Raw genomic sequence first — 8,453 nt, forward strand, 5'->3', positions numbered from 1 at the left:
CAGCACTGCAGGCCTGAGTATCGAACCTCTGCCCCCTGAGCCTGCTTGAAGACTCTTTAATCTGCTGAGTTACTTGGCCAGCTCCTGTGATACACTCTTGAAGCAAAAGAAGCATTGCATTATTCAATCTTTTGGAAAATACAATTGCTTAGTGTCTTAGTTACTTTTTACTCGTTGCTGGGACAAATACCTGACACTCAAAATAATGGAAGGAAAGGTTTATTAAGCGCACAGTTACTGGAGGGTTCAGTCCATATTCCACTGGCTGCAAGGCAAACAACAGCAGTTCATGCAGCAGAAAACAATGAAGAGCAGAGGATGAGCTGCAGCTGTGGCGTTCATCAAGCCTCTCTCTTCCCTCTGTGCTGACTGTGAAGATCAGCGCTCCACAGTGAAGATCTGAGCTCCTCCAAAGTGGTCCGGCTGCAAAGATCAAGCTCCTCGGAAGACTGAGACTTCTCCACGGGAGCGGGGCGGGGCGGCAGGAAACCAGGCAGGGCGGCTTCCTGCCTTTCTCAATTCCTGGACTCTGCCCACCTGAAGGGTGAGGCCCCCATGCTGCCTGAGCTGATTCAGCCAAGTTGACACAGTGTATCAACTAACACACTTAGCTTTCAGCAAGAAGAAGCAAAAGTGTTTTACTTTCCTCCAGTGCTGAGACATGACACCACACACCTACAACTTAAAGAAGGAAAGGTTTATTTTGATTTATGACCATAGTCTGTGGCCAGCTAGCTCCAAGCTAGGAATTAGATGGCAGAGGAAAAGCTGCTTCCCACTTCACAGTAGCCCAGAAGCACAGAGAGAAGTGAGGTGCCCCATGGGGAGGTGCACCCATCCAGATCACCCCTCCAGTGACTCCACTTCCTAAGAGCAGGCAGCTATCATCACCCGCAGAAGCACTGCCTGAAGCACATGAGAGCTTTGAGGGACATTTTCTTTCTAAACCATAACAAAAATTTAAAATTTCTTGAAAGCATTCAGTAATATTCAGTCATATGTCCACTCTTGCATAAAGATATCTGTTAATCTGAGCAACAGATTTGATGATAAAAATAGATAACATGTTGATCATTGTTAATCAGCTATTCTTGTTTTGAAAATATGTAACATACGTTTGTTGTATGTTACTCTGTTTCTGTCTTCGTTCTTGATTTTCTCGATTTTGTTTGTATTCTTCAAAATAAAATAAAATTGCAGTAAATTTTTAAAAGGTAATGATTTTTGGATACATTTTTCCCCAACAAAGGACAAATATTTTTTATTTATTTTATTTATTTTTTAAAGAGAGTACAAATTAGAATTAAAACAGAAAAAATTACAAGTGATACACAATCTCACTTAACAAAGTAATATGAATTTCACAGTACTTGTTGTAATACACAGTGATGTCTTCCAACTAATTATTAATATTACCAGGTACATGCATGTACAATTGAAAGGAGAAAGAAAAAAAAGAAATGTATAAGAAATTAAGAAGAATCATCATTGTATAGCTGACTTCTGTTAAGCATGCATTGCATTGTACCATGGCACTTATGTATGTTTTCGTCTTACCTTTTGTGGACTAAAACTTAAATGAACAGGAGCAAAAAATAAACCCTTTTTTGCAACTCCCCCAAAAAAATTAAGAAGAGAAAAAGTACAAACAATTGAAAACAGGAGATGAAACAAATTAAAACATTAACTGCTCCTTTCCATAGATCAGCAGAAGTGCACAACATAGTTGTTCAAACCACCCTGCTTACATATGTGGATAAATCTCTTCCCCCACTCCCTCTCCTGTCCTTCTCCTCAACTCAATAACTCTTTCCTTTTGAATAAGTTCTTTCCATTTTCCCAGTACCTACCTTATCTTTCATATTACATTTTTCTCTTTCAGGTTCTCACACTAAGGAGACAATACAATGTTTGCACATGTGGGTCTGATTTATTTCACTTTAGATTATGTTCTCTAGTTGCATCGATTTACTAATGAAAAACTCAAATTTATCCTGTCTTATTGCTGAATAATACCCCATTGTGTAAAAATACTACATCCTCTTTATGCATTCTTCAGTTGATGGGCATCTGGGTTGTATCCAGGACTTAGCTATGACAAACTGTGCTGCTGTAAACATGGATGCACATTTATAACTGTGGTGTGAGGTTTTCAGTTCTTCTGTAAAAATACCCAGGAGGGAAATAGCTGGCATAAATGGGATCTCCAATCCTAGCTTTTGAAGAAAGCTCCACACTGCTTTCCATAGTATTTGTGCCAGTCTGCACTCCCACTAACAGTGCAGAAGTGTTCCTTTTTCTCCACAGCACCTCCAGTATTTGTTATTGGCTGACTTTTTGATGTTAGCCAAATGGAATGCAGCAAATCATCAAGAAGATTATACATTGTGACCAAGTGGGATTCATTCCAGGAATGTAGGGATGGTTCAACATACCCAAAACCATACATGCAACATGCCACATCGATAGAACCAAGAACAAAATCTGCATAATCATCGCAATAGATGCAGAAAAAGCTTTTGACAAAGTCCAACACTCATTCATGATTAAAAACCCTACAGAGAATCGGAATAGATGGCCTATATCTCAACCTAATAAAAGCCATCTATGACAAGCCAACAGCCAACATCATGCTAAATGGGCAAAAACTTTAAAATCAGGAACAAGACAAGAATGTGCACTGTCTCCACTCCTATTCAATATAGTTCTGGAAACATTAGCCATAGAAATTACACAAGAGAGAAAAATAAAAGAAATAAGGATTGGGGGAAAAAGTGAAATTATTATTTGCAGATAACATGATACTCTACAGAGAGGACCCCAAAAACTCCACCAAGAGTCTTGTAGATTTAATCACCAAATTCAAAAACATAGCAGGATACAAAGTCAACACCCAAAAGTCAGTAGCATTTTTGTACACAAACAATGAACACACTGAGAGAGAAATTAGAAAAACCACACCTTTCACAATAACATACAAAAAATGAAATACTTAGGAATCAATTTCACAAAGGATGTAAAAGATTTACACAGTGAAAACTATGGTATTCTGAGAAAAGAGATCAAAGAGGATGGGAGAAAGTGGAAAAATATTCCATATTCCTGAATAGGAAGAACCAACATTGTGAAAATGGTCATACTCCCAAAATTTCTATACAGCTTCAATGAAATCCTGATTAAAATACCATTAGTATACCTCACAGAGATAGAGAAAACTTTCCTCAAATTCACTTGGATCCAAAAGAGACCTAGAATATCAAAAGCAATCCTTGGAAACAAAGGAAAAACAGGAGTTATCACAATCCCAGACCTGCAATTATACTATAAAGCCACTGTGATAAAATCTACATGGTAATGGCATAGAGATAAACCTGAGGATCAATGGAACAGATTAGAAGATGCAGACACAACTGCAAACACACTCAGCCACCTTATCTTTGATAAAAGAGCCAAACATGCTCACTGGAAGAAAGATGACCTTTTTAATAGATGGTGCTGAAAAAACTGGCTTTCCACATGCCAAAGGTTAAAATTAGACCCGTGCCTATCACTATGCACAAAGCTACAGTCAAAATGGACCAAGGATTTAAATATTAAAACAGAAGCACTAAATTTTCTGGAAGAAAATGTAGGTAGAAATAAATCTTAAAGACATAGTGGTAGGTGGAGAGTTCATGAACAAAAACCAAACTGCATGGGATATACTTCAAAGAATCAACAACTAGGATCTCATCTCTTTGAAATTTTCTGCATTTCAAAGTAAATTTCCAACAGAGTAAAAAGAAAATCCACAAAAGAGGAAAAAATTATAGCCAACTGTCCCTCTGACAAAAGCCTTCTATCTAGAACAAATAAAGAATTTAAAAACTCAGACCCCCCAAACTCAAAGACCCAATCCAAAAATTGGAATTAAAAGTGAATATATGCTTCTCAGAGGAAGCAATACAAATGGCAAGTAAATATACGAAAAAATGTTCAACATCATTGGTCATCGAGAAATGCAAATTAAAACAACACTGAGATTCCATCTCACCCCCCCAAAAAGGAAAAATAATGATTGAGGCTTAATACAAATTTCATTCTTATGCTTTATCCTCAAAACTATTGAAATGTTAACCCCTGAGTAGCAGTTTACAGAGAATTGGTACACATGATAAAGATCTCAGCTTTTTTCCTGTACACTAAGCATGTGTTCAACCTGTGATCCTTGAAGATAAGCTTTTTCTGTCAATAATCTGAAATAACTCAGAATTTAGGTTGAGTTTGATTTTTAAACTCATACTTTTGGGCTGGCCAAATAGCTCAGTGGATTAAAGTGTCTGCAAGCAGGTGCAGGGGCTGGAGGATTTGATTCCTGGGCCTGCCATGCTGGCCCCACACCCAGGCACACTGAGACAGCAATTGAAACTGGGCATGGTGGCACTCGCCTGTAATCCCAGCTCTTGGGAGGCTTTAAACAGGAAGAACACTATGAGTCTGATCTAGTAGTGAGACCCTGAACCCCTGTAGACCCTTCTCTAAAATACAAAATATAAAAAATACATAAATTCATACTTTTACTTAAACATTACATATTTTGTAGTCATTGGTTTTTCAATTTAGGTGAAATGCAATTAAGCACATTAGAAATTTAGGGGCCAGGGAAATAGCTCAGTAGAATAAGCACTTCCCTGGCAAGCACAAGGGTCTGAGTTCAATCCCTGGTTCTGAAAAAAAAATTATCTGTAATTTTTCAAGAATATATTACTGTGATTTTTAAAATAATTATATTTTTAGTGCTACATATTATCATATCTATTAATGAGGTTCAGATAAGATAGCTACACATGCATGCAGCTTGCACTAGTCAAATCCAACCTGTTTATTTGAACAGAACCCCAATTGCTCCAGAAATAACATCAAGAATCAACAAATGGGATCACATCATATTAGAATGCTTTTTCTCAGCAAAGGAAACAACCAATAGAATGAAGAGACTACAACGTGGGAAGAAAAAAATTTCTAGGTACCAAGAATATACAAAGAATATGAAAATTTTAGACCCCTCCCGAAAAAAATAAAAGACCTAATCAAAACTTTGGTGAGCAAAATGAATAGACACTTCTCAGATGAGATACAAATGACCAGTAAATACATAATAAAGTGTTCAACATCTCTGAATGTTAGAGAAATGCAAATTAAAACAACAGTGAGATTCAATCCTACTCCAGAAAGAAAGTCATCAAGCAATCAAATATGAACAAATTCTGGTAAGATTGTGGGGAAAAGGAACCACTCTACATGGTTGAGTAGAATGTAAAAGTACAATCACTACGGACATAAATATAGAAACTGATAAAAAAAACTACAAATAAAACCTTCATCTGACCTGGCTCTTCCCCTTCTAGGTATCTTCCCAAAAGAGTTAAAGACATCATGTTACTGTGACACATGCACACCCATGTGTACAATAGCATAACTCACAATAGCTATATGTTGGAAGCAAACTGTATGTCTATAAACAGATGAATAAATAAAGAAAATGTGCTATTAATGAACAATACAGTATTACTCTGCTATAAAGTAGGATAAATTTGTAAGAAAATGGATGGATGGCGAGATGATAATGTTAAATGAAATAAGTCAGACATATAGGTTTAAATATTGCATGGGTTTTCTTATCTGAGGAACCCACAAATAAGTTAAGAGCAAAATAAAAGGTAGCTAATAGGAAGCTGAGAGAGAAATCTTTTGCCATTGGGAAAGGGGTAAAGAGATGGCCGAGGGAGGAGCCTGGGTAGGGGAAGGAGATATGAAAAGAATTAAGCTGTGTGATTTACATGGGCCAACTCCCTGCAGTGAATGTAATCATTATATACTGCACATATTTGCTCGTAAAATTATTTAAAATTTTTATTTATTTATTTTTTTAAAAAAAGACACATTCAGCATCATGATTACATTTAGCAATGTTCTCTCTGTGAAAGCCTGAGAGAATGTTTTCTCTCCATATGACTTTCCTTAGGCACACTCTACATCATTGATCACTTTCACTTTGGCCCCATAATCTCCTTGATCAGAAAATTTGGGACACTACCTAGTTACATGACATTACAGTACAAGTTCTCATATGTCATGAGTCTTAATTGACCTTGGAAGGATAAGGCCAAAATGTTGGCTTTCCTTGCAGCCCTCCTTTTCATCTAATTTTGGTCTGCAAACTTAGGTTGTTAACCATCCAGAAGACAAGCTTATTGTTATTACCACACAACTTAGGCTGTTAAGCTTAACCTCACTATCTGTCTGCATATCAAACATCTCAGGTATAATATGGAACAGGTATTTTTCATCAAGTATTGATATGTTGAACTTTAAGTCCCTACAGAATATGATAAAAAAATTAAAAATTAGAATATATTTTAAAAATAGGTATAAAGAATTATATACTTCTTATGTTTACACATAAGTCCAAAAATCTCATCATATACAACCTTGAAGCAGGACAGTCCCACAATATTCTTTTTCCTGTCTTTTGCTTTCATTCACCACCCGCTTCTTTTTGAACAACCATCTACCCGAGAGACATCATAGCAGCAACTGGCATGTCATGACAAGAAGCCCTATTCAGAAGACCAGAATGACAGGCACTCTAAGCATGAAACTACTATTACAGATTACCATCTGCAGTGCAGTTGCTTAGTTCACAGGTATCAGTCTATATAGTTAGTCAGGGTGAGAATCTTTCCAATTAACTGCTAGATTAAAAAAATCTTCTGGAGATTCTCAGGATCATTGCCTTGCCCATCTTCTACATATAACTGTATGTCTTGACATTGTCATGTTTCCTAACTCTTCTCCTTTCCCTCTCTTGATTAGTTAGTCCTCAAGATTCTGCTTCCCTTTTACTTGTATTATACCTTTCTATTTGTATTTCTTCTATTGAGTTCTTATACTAGGGAAACTATATGATATTTACACATGTGTGTCTGGTTTATTTCACTTATGAGTATATGAACAGCATGGGTGCAAAAAATGGTCTACAGTAAAACCCTTTGTTGGAATGCTTTGCACTTTCCACAGAACAGGAACTAAAATAACCTGTTACACAATTAGTCACAAATACAGTCCTTGAGCTTTTTCCCATATGCATGAGTATTGTCTAAAACATGTCTTCTTTGTAACAGCTAGGCCCTGCCACCACTGTCCTTGGCAGAGTTCACAAATCTGTTGTGACCTGTAGCTTCCCTGTCACTTCTCTGGCTCTCCTCTCCTGCTAAGCTTTGTTTCCTGGAAGTGTCTAAAACCTTCTGCCACTGCCATAGCTACTGCTGCTGCTGGAGCCACCATAGCCACCTTGATTTTGTGGTTTGGTAAAATATTGACCTCCACCACCATAGGGCCCAGAGCTTCTGCCTCCAAAGTTTCCTCCCTTCATGGGTCCAAAATTTGAAGACTGACTGTTGTAACTGCCAAATTCATTATAGCTTCCACCACCTCCATAATTGCTTCTATCATTACCAAATCCATTGTAGCCATCTCCACTGCCACCATATCCACCCCCACCATGGCTGCCACCAAAGCCACCTCAACCACTGAAGTTTCCTCCATGACTGACACTGTCATTGCCACCAAAACCACCTCCATGACCACCACAATTTCCAGAACAACTTTGACCTCTTTGGATAGATGAAGCATGGGCCATCTCCTGCTTGGACAGGGCTTTCCTCACTTCACAGTTGTGGCTGTTCACAGAGTGGTATTTTTGAATGACAATCTTATCCACAGAATCATGGTCATTAAAGGTTGAAAAAGCAAAGCCCCTCTTTTTTCCGCTGCCTGGGTCAGTTATAATTTCAATCACTTCCATTTTTCCATATTGTTCAAAATAATCTCATAGGTGATGTTCTTCAGTATCTTCTTTAATTTCACCAACAAAGATCTTCACCGTTAAGTGGACACCTGGTCTTTGAGAATCTTCTCTTGAGCGGCTTTCGTTGGTTCCACAACTCTTCTGTCCACTTTGTGTGGCCTTGCTTTCATGACCGCATCTACCTCCTCCACAGTGGCATAAGTGACAAACTCAAAGCCCCTGGAACGCTTGGTGTTTGGGTCTCTCACTACCATGCAGTCTGTGAGTGTTCTCTATTGCTCAAAATAACTCCTCAGACTCTCATCAGTTGTTTCAAAGCTCAGCCCTCTGATGAAGAGCTTCTGTAGCTGTTCAGGCTCCTTGTGAGACTCTGACTTATACATGACATCAGTCGGAAGAAAGACTGACGGTGCTTCCTCTGAGGTGTTTACCAGCAGAAAGGAATAAGCTACTAAGCGTACTCCTAAATTTTTTAAATAAAAAAAACTAATTTTTTCATCATATTCTGTAGGGACTTAAAGCTCAACATATCAATACTTGATGAAAAATACCTGTTCCATGTTATGCCTAAGATGTTTGATATTCAGACAGATAGTGAGCTTAA

The sequence above is a fragment of the Octodon degus genome, unplaced genomic scaffold, assembly GCF_000260255.1.
Source record: "Octodon degus isolate 3935 unplaced genomic scaffold, OctDeg1.0 scaffold00107, whole genome shotgun sequence".
Lineage (NCBI taxonomy): Eukaryota > Metazoa > Chordata > Mammalia > Rodentia > Octodontidae > Octodon > Octodon degus.